Source organism: Heptranchias perlo, chromosome 24 (assembly GCF_035084215.1).
Source record: "Heptranchias perlo isolate sHepPer1 chromosome 24, sHepPer1.hap1, whole genome shotgun sequence".
Taxonomy (NCBI): domain Eukaryota; kingdom Metazoa; phylum Chordata; class Chondrichthyes; order Hexanchiformes; family Hexanchidae; genus Heptranchias; species Heptranchias perlo.
This window is the reverse complement of record NC_090348.1, coordinates 40,783,242-40,798,360: the sequence shown is the minus strand read 5'-3', so window position 1 is coordinate 40,798,360 and position 15,119 is coordinate 40,783,242. Positions and strand designations below refer to the sequence as shown.

The following is a 15,119-nucleotide window of genomic DNA, read 5'->3' as shown; positions in this document are numbered from 1 at the left end:
TCACATATAGGCCAGACCAGGTAAGGACAGCAGGTTTCCTTCCCTAAAGGGCATTAGTGAACCAGATGGGTTTTTACAACAATCCGGTAGTTTCACGGCCACCATTATTGATACTAGTATTTTAATTCCAGATTTTATTTAATTAATTGAATTTAAATTCCCCAGCTGCCGTGGCGGGATTTGAACTCATGACTCTCAAATTATTAGTCCAGGCCTCTGGATTACTAGTTCAGTAACATAACCACTATGTTACTGAACCCTCTATTTGAGGTCTCAATAATGCATAGTGCTGAGATGATAAAACTTTGTATGGAAAGATCTGAATGAAAGTAATCAAAAATTTTATTCGGAACAAATATTAGTCATCAGATGTTTTGGATTCATATGCACGCCAGATGTTGGGAAAGTCCAGCATTTTTATTTCTAAACTTCTCAAGAGGCATATTGTTGACACAAAACTAATTGACATGATATTGACTTCATGTAAATGTTCTAGAATAACTACTTATTCCAGCATTAAAACTATATTTAAGATAGCATAGAAACTAGACCTCAAATTTGATGCAACAGGCAAATTGCACGCACGCAGTCACAGCGTCACTAAAACTCATTGTGACAAATAATATATGGGTCAATTCAGCAACCCCTTGCTCCAAGCAGGCAGCCACTTGAAGGGAATGCAGATCGGAGTTAGTGCTGCAACACTGTAGCACAGATCCTTCCTCCCCTAAATACTTGGAGTATTTTAGCATCTGAAAAAATGAATCGAAAAAAGCCTCTTTCATTAATGTACAATAAATATTCACTTACTCCACACTTCCTCATTCTGTTTGAGCGTGGGATTGCAGGAATGGTGAATATATCTCACACAGTGCTGTCCTGACAGAAACTTTTTTTGATTCTTGTTTTGCTGAAATATGTCAAGTATTTAGGAGTTAGCTGGAAATTGGAACAAGTCTTGTAGTAATAATTGGCTCAGTATTGTCCAGTCATTTTAGAATAGCAACAGAATCATAGAATCATAGAATCGTACAGCAGGGAAGGAGGCCATTCGGCCCCTCATGCCTGTGCCAGCTCTTTGAAAGAGCTGTCAAATTTAGTCCCACACCCCAAATTTTTCCCCAAAACCCTGCAAATTAGTCCTCTTAAAGTGCATGTCCAACTGTTTTTTGAAAGTTCCTATGGAATCTGCTTCCACCACTCTTTCAGGTAGTGTGTTCCAAATCTTAACAACCCTCGGTGTGAATTGTTTCCCCCCATTTCCCCTCTAGTTCTTTTGTCAATTATTTTAAATCTATGACCTCTGGTTACCGACCCACTTACCAGAGAAACAGTTTCTCCCTACTTGCTCTATCAAAACCCCTATATTAGGCCTCCCCTTAACCTGCTCTGCTCTAAGGAAGCCATGATGTTGAGATGCCGGTGATGGACTGGGGTTGACAATTGTAAACAATTTTACAACACCAAGTTATAGTCCAACAATTTTATTTTTAATCCCACAAGCTTTCGGGGGCTTCCCCCTTCCTCAGGCGGTGTGGAAATGACATTTTCGAATCCTTCGCATTTTAAGATCACAGAACAATGCCTGGTGATTACTGCCCGTTGCCAAGGCAATCACAGTGAGCAGACAGAAAGGTGTCACCTAAAAAGGCCACCGAATATACAAACCCCTAAAAAAAAAAGAGAGAGAGAGAGATAAGGAAGACAGTCAATGACCTGTTATATTAAAAACAGATAACATTTGTTCGTTGGTGGGGTTATGTGTAGTGTGACATGAACCCAAGATCCCGGTTGAGGCCGTCCTCATGGGTGCGGAACTTGGCTATCAATTTCTGCTCGACGATTTTGCGTTGTCGTGTGTCTCGAAGGCCGCCTTGGAGTATGCTTACCCGAAGGTCGGTGGCTGAATGTCCATGACTGCTGAAGTGTTCCCCGACCGGGAGAGAACCCTCCTGTTTGGCGATTGTTGCGCGGTGTCCGTTCATCCGTTGTCGCAGCGTCTGCATGGTCTCGCCAATGTACCATGCTCTGGGGCATCCTTTCCTGCAACGTATGAGGTAGACAACGTTGGCCGAGTCACAGGAGTATGAACCGTGCACCTGGTGGGTGGTGTCCTCTCGTGTGATGGTGGTATCTGTGTCGATGATCTGGCATGTCTTGCAGAGGTTACCGTGGCAGGGTTGTGTGGTGTCGTGGACGCTGTTCTCCTGAAGGCTGGGTAATTTGCTGCGAACGATGGTTTGTTTGAGGTTGGGTGGCTGTTTAAAGGCGAGTAGTGGAGGTGTGGGGATGGCCATAGCGAGGTGTTCGTCATCATTGATGACATGTTGAAGGCTGCGGAGAACATGGCGTAGTTTCTCCGCTCCGGGGAAGTACTGGACGACGAAGGGTACTCTGTTGGTTGCGTCCCGTGTTAGTCTTCTGAGGAGGTCTACGCGATTTTTCGCTGTGGCCCGTCGGAACTGTCGATCGATGAGTCGAGCATCATATCCCGTTCTTACTAGGGCGTCTTTCAGCGTATGTAGGTGTCCATCGCGTTCCTCCTCGTCTGAGCAGACCCTGTGTATTCGCAGGGCCTGTCCATAGGGGATGGCCTCTTTGACGTGGTTAGGGTGGAAGCTGGAAAAGTGGAGCATTGTGAGATTGTCCGTGGGCTTGCGGTAGAGTGAGGTGCTGAGGTGCCCGTCTTTGATGGAGATTCGTGTGTCCAAGAAAGAAACTGATTCTGAGGAGTAGTCCATGGTGAGCTTGATGGTGGGATGGAACTTGTTGATGTTATCGTGTAGTCTCTTTAGTGATTCCTCACCGTGGGTCCATAGAAAGAAAATGTCGTCGATGTATCTGGTGTATAGTGTTGGTTGGAGGTCTTGTGCAGTGAAGAAGTCCTGCTCGAACTTGTGCATGAAAATGTTGGCGTATTGGGGTGCGAATTTGGTCCCCATGGCTGTTCCGTGTGTTTGGGTAAAGAACTGGTTATTGAAGGTGAAGACATTGTGATCCAGGATGAAGCGGATGAGTTGTAGGATGGCGTCTGGAGATTGGCTGTTGTTGGTGTTGAGTATTGATGCTGTCGCAGCGATGCCGTCATCGTGGGGGATACTGGTGTAGAGTGCCGAGACGTCCATCGTGGTGAGAAGTGTTCCTGGTTCAACAGGTCCGTGGGTACTGAGTTTTTGTAGAAAGTCTGTAGTGTCGCGACAGAAGCTGGGGGTTCCCTGCACGATGGGTTTCAGGATGCCCTCGATGTATCCAGAGAGGTTCTCACACAGGGTTCCATTGCCTGATACGATAGGACGTCCGGGTGTGTTGACTTTGTGTATCTTTGGGAGGCAGTAGAAGTCTCCCACGCGGGGAGTACGTGGGATGAGAGTGCGTAGGATGTTTTGAAGATCTGGATCGAAGGTCTTGATCAGTTTGTTGAGCTGATGGGTGTGTTCTTTGGTCGGGTCTGCGGGTAACCGTCTGTAGTGTTCCTGGTTGTCCAGTTGTCGGTATGCAAAGAAGCTAAAATCATGTATTTTGTTTGTTTTTTAAGGAGAATGCTGCACACACGCACAAAGACTCTGTCGACACTTTACTACGACACCTGTGAACCTGCAAGCCACCGTGGAATAAGTGGCAACTCCATGGGAGTGTCCAAAGTTAAAGGTCCAAAGCACAGACCTCTCAAGCACTCACAAACACTGTGGCTATTAAGACCTAGAGATCCAGTTCATAGGAGGCTCTCAATTCTGGCTTGGGAAAGTTGAGAGTTGGCTTGAGAAAACCTTCCCACTACTAAAGTGGTGGTCAAGGGTTATTTCCCTTGTCATCTGCCTGGGACACCCAGCAGCTGGGGCATGGCAGGAGAAGGCCGTGCGCAGGTGGCTACACCTCCGGGTGAGGTCACATCTGTCCAGCCAGGCCCTACGAGGACTGAAGAAGTGTCAGATGGGGAACAGGAGAAGCCAGTGAGGAGGGGGGGGCGGGGGGGGTTGAAGTGCTAGAAGTGGTTGCGGGACCAATTCATGAGGTGCTGCCTGTGTCTGGAAGCCCTTGCTGCCACAGTTTTTCTTCCTCCTGAGGTGGCACTTGGAACGAACACAAGGTTAGATAGAAGATGCTACACAGACCATAAACTCTCACGGAAGACAAGCACTGAGAAGCAATCAGTAAGGACATTTAAACTAAACATTAGTAGGGAAATAAACTGATTGCACCTACTCTGCAGTTCGCATAGGCTTTTAGAGCATTTAAATTTTAAATGGCCCTTGCACCACCAATGGTACAGAGATGGAAGTAGGCAGTCTTTGTAACGGAGGGGATATAGGGTTATAAACTCCAGCCCAGGGTCAAATAGAATTTTGGGATTGCAAACAGTCTGATTCAGCCTGAGACAGTGGGCGTGAACATGGATGGAATCGGAGTTTGTGGTTGTGCTCAAGGTTCATCAAGGCCCAGTTTTCAACGCAAATGGTGCCTGCCCCCCATAATATGGCTGCTGTGCTTAAGAAGAATACCAGTTGGCTCAGCGCCCATTGAGAATTCCACTGTTCATATTGATTTCTCATGTCAGTGAACATAATAACTGCTGATATAACCACAGCCTACATCCCACATTGTGTGCATGGATGAGTACACAGCGGGTAAATAGTCTCAGGTGGTATTTTAACTGGTGCGATATGCAACGGTCTTTTGAGTGACACCACATGGCCTGAGGATTCCTGTTGTGTCAAAGTTGCTTAACTCACTCACCCATAACACTGCCCAATAAAATCAGTGTTTTTTATTGTGGTAAACCATCGAGTTCCATCTTGTATTATTTATTTGTTTGTTTCTTTGGATCCCAGGATTTGATTACAAGCCCCACACAGTGCCAAGAATCCAAAACATCCGCAATTATTGCAGGATAGGAAGATTTGTTTATGAAATGTGATAAAACAAAAGGGGTAAAAGCTCAGATTTCATAGGAACTTTCAAAAGGCAATTAGACGTATACTTGAAGAGGACTAATTTGCAGGGTTATGGGGAAAAAGTTGGGGTGTGGGACAAAATTGGACAGCTCTTTTAAAGAGCCGGCACAGGCACGATGGGCCGAATGGCCTCCTTCTGTGCGGAAAGATTCTATGATTCAATGAACATTGCAACAAATGAGCGAGAGAAATATATAAAAGTTGCACAAAATATTAAGAATAGAGAGAAAGTACCCGTTGGTCAGATAGTTGCAATAACTTTGACAGATTAAGATATTCAGAGGGATGGAATGTAGATCTGTACCTGTGGTTTCCCAAATGCTCAGCTTCCGATAGGTGTCAGGCTTCAAATACCCCAGGACATGTTATGAGTAACATTGTCTTAGTCCCTGCATCAAGTTTTCTTGCCATAGCATAAGGCTTGTGTGTGGAACCAGCACTACCATTCAGGCAAAGAAATGCAACCATAACAAATACATATATACAAAATTGTTATGTTCCTACTCCTCTTTGCCTGAGTTAAATGCCAAGGATTGAATCTATGACCTTCCAAGTCTGTATAGGTCAGCATCACACCATATGGCGTGTCTATCAACTGAGCCATCGAGGAAACTCAAAGTTGGGGTTGTGGAAGAGTGAACAAGGGTATCATTTAGTGATCGGTCACTCCAGAATGTGGAAAGGAAGATTAGGGAAAGCTGAACTTACCGGTAGGCTAATATTGTAAGTGGTGGAAGTGACCGATAATCTGGTGAATGCGGAGGATAGTGGGCTAGAAGATGAGGACAAGAGGAATCCTGTTGTTATGGGAGGATGGGGGGTGGGGTGAGAAGAGGCATGGGAAATGAGTGGGCACATTCTGTAGTCGTCTCGACCACGGTTGAAAAGAAACCTCAGCTGAGGACAAATCATAGAAAGGTTACAGCATGGAAGGAGGCCATTCGGCCCATCGAGTCCGTGCCGGCTCTATGCAAGAGCAATCCAGCTAGTCCTACTCCCCCGCCCTATCCCCGTAGCCCTGCAAATCTTTTCCTTTCAAGTACTTATCCAATTCCCATTTGAAGGCCATGATTGAATCTGCCTCCACCACCCCCTCAGGCAGTGCATTCCAGATCCTAACCACTCGCTGTGTAAAAAAGTTTTTCCTCATGTCACCTTTGGTTCTTTTGCCAATCACCTTAAATCTATGTCCTCAGGTTCTTGACCCTTCCGCCAATGGGAACAGTTTCCCTTTATCTACTCTGTCTAGACCCTTCATGATTTTGAATACCTCTATCAAATTTCATCTCAACCTTCTCTGTTCCAAGGAGAACCCCAGCTTCTCCAGACTATCCACGTAACTAAAGTCCCTCATCCCTGGAATCTTTCGAGTAAATGTCTTCTGCACCCTCTCTAAGGCCTTCACATCTTTCTTAAAGTCCGGTTCCCAGAACTGGAGACAATACTTCAGTTGTGGTCGAACCAGTGTTTTATAGAGGTTCATCATGACTTCCTTGCTTTTGTACTCTATGCCTCTATTTATAAAGCCCAGGATCCCAAAAGGTTTTGTAACTGCTTTCTCAACCTGCCCTGCCACCTTCGACGATTTGTGTACATATACCCCCAAATCTCTCTGTTCCTGTACCTTTTTTAGAATTGTGCCCTTTACTTTATATTGCCTCTCCTCATTCTTCCTACCGAAATGTATCACCTAACATTTTTCCACGTTAAATTTCATCTGCCACGTGTCCGCCCATGCCACCAACCTGACTATATCCTTTTGAAGTCTATCACTATCCTCTTCACTGTTCACTATACTTCCAAGTTTTGTGTTATCCGCAAATTTTGAAATTGTGCCCCTGTACTCCCAAGTCCAAGTCGTTAATATTTATCAAGAAATGCAGTGGTCCTAGTACCGACCCCTGGGGAACACTGTACACCTCCCTCCAGTCTGAAAAAAAACGTTCACCACTGTTCTCTGCTTCCTGTTACTTAGCCAATTCTGTATCTATGCTGCTACTGCCCCCTTTATTCCATGGACTTCAATCTTGATGACAAGCCTATTAGCCTATTAAGTCTTTTGAAAGTCCATATAAAGAGACAAAGGAGGACATTTCAGAAACTCTGATGCAAATGAGAGAAACCAGCAGAGCGAATGCAACAGGCACAGATAAACTATAAGAAAGAGATAGCGGGAAGCAGAGACTGAAGCTAAGCCCTCGCTGGGGATCGTTCAGGATATAAAGGGGAGGGTAAAAACCCAGGAAGGAATGAGGTTAAAGGAGAGATGGAGCCAGAAGAAAATGAAGGGAAGGGGGACTGAGGGATTAGGTAGCGTCCAAGAATTGTTTGAGCTTCTGGTCCTTGCTACATGAAAGGAAGAAAAACTTGTTTTATTAAAGTGCTGGATGAGAGGACAGATGATGTGAAATTCCAAATATGTGATCCTGGAGGGCAAAGCTCCACACCAGAAGTGCAAATTCCTAAAATTACCCTCCAGTAGTATTGTCAAGGGTACCAACCTTTGCGTGAGACATTAAACTGAGGTTCCATCTCCCTGTTTCAGTGGATGTTAAAGCTGTAAATGGGAAGACGATAGCGTTGGTTTTCTGGAAGAATGAGATCAAATGGGCTTAAGGACCTTCCCCATCCGACTGAACTAATCTAGTGACAAAAAGAAAATTCATGAAAAATAACATAGGAACAGGAATAGGCCATTCAGCCCCTTGAGCCTGTTCCGCCAATCAGTTAGATCACGGCTGATCTGTGTGTGAAAATGAAAATCTATATGTATAAATCTTAAGGATTCCTGTTTGTCATGCTTATTTTGTGTTGTCGCAATTTGGTAACACTGTTGTGACATTAGTAAAGCCTAGAGGTAAAGCCGAAAGTGTACAATGATGTCTACTTCTATTAATTTTAATAGGTAACACCATTTTAATGTAACATCAGCAATCAACCGTCCCACCCCTGGTGGCGCTGTGGTACAAGTCGACCAGATCCACCGGCCTATTTTGCCTCTTACTACAAACGCAACTAAAAGACATGCCATTTCCTCCAACTAATCAACAGCAAGGCTGCAGGGGATTCACTAATTACATTTCAAAGAAAAGGAATAGAGTGCCACCAGTGACCAGCGGGAAACGCTAACTAGGAATGAGCACTTCTAAAAATTATGAAATAAAACAGAAAATGATGTAATGCTCCAGGGGTCATTCACAGAAAACATAGAAAACAGGAGCAGGAGTAGGCCATTCAGCCCTTCGAGCCTGCTCCGCCATTCAATATGATCATGGCTGATCCTCTATCTCAATACCATATTCCCGCTCTCGCCCAATACCTCTTGACGCCTTCTGTGTCTAGAAATCTATTTATCTCTTTAAATATATTCAGTGACTGAGCCTCCTCTGCCTTCTGTGGTAGAGAATTCCACAGGTTCACCACCTCTGAGTGAAGAAATTTCTCCTCATCTCAGTCCTAAATGTCCTACCCCGTATCCTGAGACTGTGATCTCTCGTTCTAAACTCCCCAGCCAGGGGAAACATCCTCCCTGCATCCAGCCTGTCTAGCCCTGTCAGAATTTTATACGTTTCAATGAGATCCCCTCTCATTCTTCTAAACTCTAGTGAATACAGGCCTAGTCGACCCAATCTCTCCTCATACGACAGCCCTGCCATCCCAGCAATCAGTCTGGTGAACCTTTGCTGCACTCCCTCTATGGCAAGTATATCCTTTCGTAGGTAAAGAGACCAAAACTGCACACAATACTCCAGGTGTGGTCTCTTCAAGGCCCTGTATAACTGCAGTACGACATCCTTGCTTCTGTACTCAAATCCTTTTGCAATGAAGGCCAACATACCATTTGCCTTCCTAACTGCTTGCTGCACCTGCATGTTTGCTTTCAGTGACTGGTGTACAAGGACACCCAGGTCCCTTTGTACATCACCATTTCCCAATCTATCACCATTTAAATAATACTCATGTGAATTTAAATAACACTTATCATGTAAATGAGAAAGACAGATTATCATTTTGGGCAGAACCATTCACCAGAACCTTCCTGCCTGATACCCAGAAAGGAGTCTTTTTAAATATTCTACTGAAACACGTCTAAAATAACAGAAATGATGAACTGTTAACCTAATAATGATGGGTTCTGCTCAGTACGTTGACCTAGTAATGAAGAGTCTACACCATAACGTTAACTAAATGATGAAGATTTGAACCCAAAATGTCAACCTGACAATGACAGGTCTCATTTATAATGTTGACCTAATGATGATGAGTCTGGAATCATGAATGGTCCATCTAAAATGTTAATCCGTCTTTTCACTTTTTGGATGCTAATGAATAGTTGCAGCGAAGGAGCTCTGACCGACAGCAACCTGTCACTGAAGGGGCAGTTAGCCTCATGGTGGAGACATCTCTTTGCCAAAGCTCGTCACGTGAGGACCTAGACTAAGCAGTTAGTGACAAGTAAGCCTGATACATGGCATTCAACTTGGACATCTGGAATATCGAGGTGGCTGGCATCTTGCAAATTGTGGGTCTTTCCACTATGCTGGAGGCAGATAAACATTATACAGCTGATGAGAAAACTGGAACTTGGGATGAAAGCTGCTGGAATGTGTCATCTGCAGGCCAGGTATGAGAACACTTACTCAAATATTCAGTCATTTGGTACCTACGTTGATTGGGTGCGGAGAGTTAAGCAGGTGCAGCTGAAGCTCCAACTGGCGGAACCACTGTTCGATGGGGCATGGTGGGTGCCCATGTTATGATCAGGTTGAAGGACTCATGCATTTTATGGTGAGCTGGTCTGCAATTTTTAAAAGTGGGAAAAGTGCTCCTGCTCCCTCCATCAGGCTCCACAGAAAGTAAATTTTGTCTAGAAAATAGAAGGCCGAGGGTGGCCTGAAGGGTATACGTAGAGAAAATTTTTCCACTTGTGGGGGAATCCAAAACTAGAGGTCATAAATATAAAATAGTTGCTAATAAATCCAATAGGGAATTCAGGAGAAACTTCTTTATCCAAAGAGTGGTTAGAATGTGGAAAGTGCTACCACAAGGAGTAGTTGAGACGAATAGCATCGATGTATTTAAGGGGAAGCTAGATAAGCACATGAGGGAGAAAGGAATAAAAGGGTTTGCTGAGAGGGTGAGATGAAGTAGGGAGGCAGGAGGCTCATGTGGAGCATAAACGCCGCATAAGACCAGTTGGGCCGAATGGCCTGTGGCTGTGCTGCAATTTCGATGTAACTCATGTAACTATTTGGTGGCAGCCTCCAGCGGCCCCTTTAAGGACCGCTGGTTAGACCGCATTAGGAGGCAAAAAACTGAATGGAGCTCAACGGCTACAAATTTATGGGAAAGGTCCTTAAACAGGTGTCAGGCCCCTCATTAACATATTCAAGTGGCCTAATGCCTGTTTAAAACAGCTGCCCAGGACACCTGCAAAGCTGCCTTTTCCAATATGGCGGCACCTGTAACGCAGACGCAGATTAGGCGCAGGACATTACACCCCGAAATTGGTCCTTTTGGCCCCAATTTTCCAGAAAACTGGAGCAACGAAAACCAATTTCTACCCTAGAGAAGTCAGGTAAACAGAAAGAGCTGGTTTCAGCAACCCAGCAGAGTAGAAAAGAATATAGAACAAATCCGCCATTGTGTGGGCTAAGATTAAATTAATTGGGGCTAGGGACAAGTATGTCTCTGAAGCATATTTAAATAGTGCACTAAGGCTCAAACAACAGAAACTAATTGTGTTCAAGTCCTTAATAAAGGTGCTATATCAATGCAAGTTGCTTTTGTTGTTGTTGCTGTGTCCCTTCAGCCATCTAGGCCCTATGCTCTTGACATAGTGTTCAAGTCCTTAATATAGGTGGGTAGTCAGTGCATTATATCAGCAGTTATTATGTTCACTGACATGAGAAATCAATATGAACAGTGGAATTCCCAATGGGCGCTGAGCCAACTGGTATTCTTCTTAAGCACAGCAGCCATATTATGGGGGGCAGGCACCATTCGCGTTGAAAATTGGGCCTTGATGAACCTTGAGCACAACCACAAACTCCGATTCCATCCATGTTCACGGCCACTGTCTCAGGCTGAATCAGACTGTTTGCAATCCCAAAATTCTATTTGACCCTGGGCTGGAGTTTATAACCCTATATCCCCTCCATTACAAAGACTGCCTACTTCCATCTCTGTAACATTAGGAGACTGATAATGTGGCCCATGGGGTCCAAAGTGGAATAGCACAGGGCAACAAGAGGCTTCGTGCCATTGCTCTCCTGGCCGGCCTCCCATCCTCCACAAACGTCAGCTCTTTCAAAACTTTGCTGCCGTTATCTTAGCCCACACCAAGTCCAGCTCACCCATCAACCCTGTGGCTGCTGACCTACGCTGGCTTCCAGTCCTCCAACGCCTCAAATTTAAAATTCTCATCCTTGTGTTTAAATCCCTCCATGGCCTCGCCCCTCCCTATCTCTGTCTCTGCCCCTGCTTACTTCCACCTCCATGACATTGCCTGTCTCTGCGCCTGCCTCAGCCCATCTACTGCTGAAACCCTCATCTATGCTTTTGTCGCCTCCAGAAGCGACTTTTCCAATGTTCTTCTGGCCGGCCTCATCCTCCACGCTCCATAAATTTCAGTTCATCCAAAACTTTGCTGCCCATATCCTACCCCGCACCAAGTCCCACTCACCCATCATCCCATTGACCAAAATTGGCTCCCAGTCCCCAAATGCCTCAACTCACTGCGACAAGACAATAATCTGATACCTGAGCCAGGCAAGCCTGCAGTGCCAGTCTAGGCCCTACGCTCTTGGAGTTTCCTCCCTAAACTGTTCTGCCTCTCCACCTCCCTCTCCTCCTTAAAGATCCTCCTTAAAACCCACATATTTGATCAATCTTTTAGTTACCCATCCTACTATCGCCTTCTTTAGCTCAGCATTGATTTTTGTTTCATTACGTGTCTGTGAAGCACCTTGGGATGCTTTTCTAAATTAAAGGCACTATATAAATGCAAGTTGTTGTTGCTATTGGTGTCTGCGTTCCTACCGCCATAGACAGCTGAAGACACAACCTCCAATGGTGGGGGATGCACAGGAGGCCAGGGTGGGAGGAACGCAGAGTTTCTTGGAAGGCTTGAGGAGGTTCCAGAGATAGGGAGGGGCGAGGCCATGGATGGATTTAAACACATGGATGAGAATTTTAAATTTGAGGCGTTGGAGGACTGGAAGCCAGCATAGGTCAGCAGCCACAGGGTTGATGGGTGAGCTGGACTTGGTGTGGGCTAAGATAACGGCAGCAAAGTTTTGGAAGAGCTGACGTTTGTGGAGGATGGGAGGCCGGCCAGGAGAGCAATGGCACGAAGCTTCCAATACTTGTTGCCCTGTGCTATTCCACTTTGGACCCCATGGGCCACATTATCAGTCTCCTAATGAAACAACTGATTTTTGCTATTTTACTACAGTATGTCTACAATGCACTGGCAGTACAGCTACCAATGTAATCATCACAGCCTAGCAATAAAATAATACTTCCAGACACAGCTCTAGCTTAATGAGTGAGGCATATAACGTCTGTTATCAACATTGTATAATACCAAAGTATAAAACTGTGAGCTGAACTAAATATAAGGCCCTCCTTAACCTAATAACTGTGTAAATATTATATCGAACAAATCTACAGGTTTCAGGCCCTAGACAAAAGCTGGCACATAACGAGTGATCCACCCCCTGATTTGGCAATGACTCAGGAGTCTCTTTCATTGCATACGACACAGACCTATCTTAGCAACTGATAATCCTGTTGCAACGATGAGTCTTTATTTCTTCTGAAAAATCATGCAGAGAGGGGAAGTCGCTGCCTATTCAGCTGTTGCTTTTTGTTAATGGAATTTTGACTGCAATCTCAGTTCCGTTTTCAATATATTACTTCAGAGGATACATCAGATGTTGTCTTTGAGAAGTTACTGTGGCATTCGAATGTAGATGGCGCAACCAGGAGTCTCTATTAAAGTTTTCATTTTTGCTACGACGACATGAATTAGGTAAGATGCCATTTCTTCGTTCCCAATTGAAATTTTGTCTTTTTTTCCCCCAACTGTTTGAGAAAAATTTAAAAGAACCAAGTGTCTTTCCTTTGTGTCATCCCCAACTAGTTAATGGAGAGACCAAAATGAATTACCCTCCTTATCTGTAAATGTATTTTTAAATTTAATATTTGACTTTAATCTACATAAGGTGTACCAGAGGCAACAAGGCTTTTAAGTCCACCTTACTTTTAATCGTAAACAATTTTACAACACCAAGTTATAGTCCAACAATTTTTATTTGAAATCTACAAGCTTTCGGAGGCTTCCTCCTTCGTCAGGTAAATGTTCAGGAGCTCCTCGAAGCCTACGCATTTATACAGGCTTCAAGGAGCTCCTGAACATTTACCTGAGGAAGGAGGAAGCCTCCGAAAGCTTGTGAATTTAAAATAAAATTGCTGGACTATAACTTGGTGTTGTAAAATTGTTTACAATTGTCAACCCCAGTCCATCACCGGCATCTCCACTTCATAATAAATGGCATTCAATGATCCTTGTAGGATAATTTCAGGTTTCAGGCCCTAGACGAAAGCTGGCACATAACGATTGAACCGCCCTCTGACATGGTAATGACTCAAGAGTCTCCTTCCTTGCATACGACACAGACCTATCTTAGCAGCTGATATTCCTGTTGCAACAATGAGTCTTTATTTCTTCTGAAGAATCATGCAGAGAGGGGAAGTCGCTGCCTATTCAGCTGTTGCTTTTTGTTAATGGAATTTTGACTGTAATCTCAGTTCCGTTTTCAATATATTACTTCAGAGGAATGTTGTCTTTGAGAAGTTACTGTGGCATTCGAATGTAGATGGCATAACCAGGAGTCTCTATTAAAGCTTTCATTTTTGCTACAACGACATGAATTAGATAAGATGCCATTTCTTCATTCCCAATTGCAATTTTGTCTTTTTTTCTAGGATAATTTTAACATTATAAAATAACTACACAAAGGGGGATGGTATTTCATGTAGAAATGGGTGGAGATCCTATGCTGGTGTTGTATATTGTCAAGTTGATAGATATCATCGAATCCATTTCAAGGATAACCTGCTAGAACCATCTGTCATTCCATCACTGCTACACTAAGTGCTCAGTGCAGGCACATATCAAAGACGCAATTGTTCACGTGCACATTGAGCATTTTCCATGGAGAATCATAGAATAGAATCATAGAAAATTTACGGCCCAGAAAGAGGCCATTCGGCCCATCTTGTCCGCGCTGGCCGAAAATGAGCCACCCAGCCTAATCCCACTTTATAGAATCATAGAAAATTTAGGTTGGGCTGAATCAGGGACAAACTGCATGCAACGTGTGCTTTCCATCATGGTAATGTTTTCTTTGGAGATTAAAATGGATAGGTTTGAGAAGCAGGATAGTTTTGGAAATTCAGAGCCGGTCTGCAACTGCGACAACACAGAGGGAAAAAAAGGGCTCTGTCGTTATGATTCTGTTGAAGATCTTCAATTTATTTCTCATTGATATTCAATAATACATAGAGGTACCATTGAAAAGTGAGATAAAAGCATATTCACATTGTGGGTTGAAGGGATTCCGTGAATCTCGTTCCCCATAATTGATTGACCATACCGTGCACCCACCGGAATGTATTTACAGAAATCCTTGTGAGTGTGTGTGTCCTGTGGGTACAGAACAATAAATAGCAAGCAGCGGGGTAAAAGGGAATAAGTGAGCAAAGTCAACTTCATAAATTACAGCTAAAGGATCCGAGGGCACGTTTACAATTGGCAACTCTATAACTGGGCCTTGTGGGAGAGTGACGTTCATGTGCCAGTTCCCAATGTTCACACTGCCAAAAACCACCTCTCCTTATCGCAACTGCAGAATAGACTCACATTTTCATGGTTGTGCTATTCTGCGATCAGAATAAGGGTGCTGGCTTTAGCAATTGAAGCATTGGTAGCCGACACACAGATGCTGCTCCTGCACTCTGAGGTAAATTCTATCATTGTGCTTTGTGTGGGCTCCAGGGATACATGTCACTGGCCAGCTCGAATAACAGTGTTGAAGATCTACAGAGCCCCTGCTACCTGTGCAGGTACTGTTGTTCTCCCATTGCCTCCATTCTGCAGTT

General features: G+C 44.3%; 2 protein-coding genes across 10 annotated transcripts in view; one reads left to right on the top strand and one right to left on the bottom strand.

Moving 5' to 3' along the window:
* Positions 1-1,468: 1,468 nt before the first annotated feature.
* The window catches only part of fbxo18 (F-box DNA helicase 1), a 170,039-nt gene continuing 156,388 nt past the window's right edge, over positions 1,469-15,119 (bottom strand). For 3 of the 9 annotated variants that reach the window (XR_010967093.1, XR_010967096.1, XR_010967094.1), the window contains 2 exons: positions 7,454-7,595; positions 2,993-3,504 (listed from right to left, as the gene is read on the bottom strand). The gene's annotated coding sequence lies outside the window, so the exon portion shown is untranslated. Of the gene's footprint in view, positions 1,671-2,991; positions 4,071-7,453; positions 7,596-14,556; positions 14,665-15,119 lie in introns of those variants that run through there. The other 6 variants (XR_010967091.1, XR_010967098.1, XR_010967095.1 and 3 more) reach the window with 5 other exon arrangements.
* The window catches only part of LOC137341723 (interleukin-15 receptor subunit alpha-like), an 83,796-nt gene continuing 81,476 nt past the window's right edge, over positions 12,800-15,119 (top strand). Inside the window, exon 1 of the mRNA XM_068005159.1 lies at positions 12,800-12,987. The gene's annotated coding sequence lies outside the window, so the exon portion shown is untranslated. The remainder of the gene's footprint in view (positions 12,988-15,119) is intronic.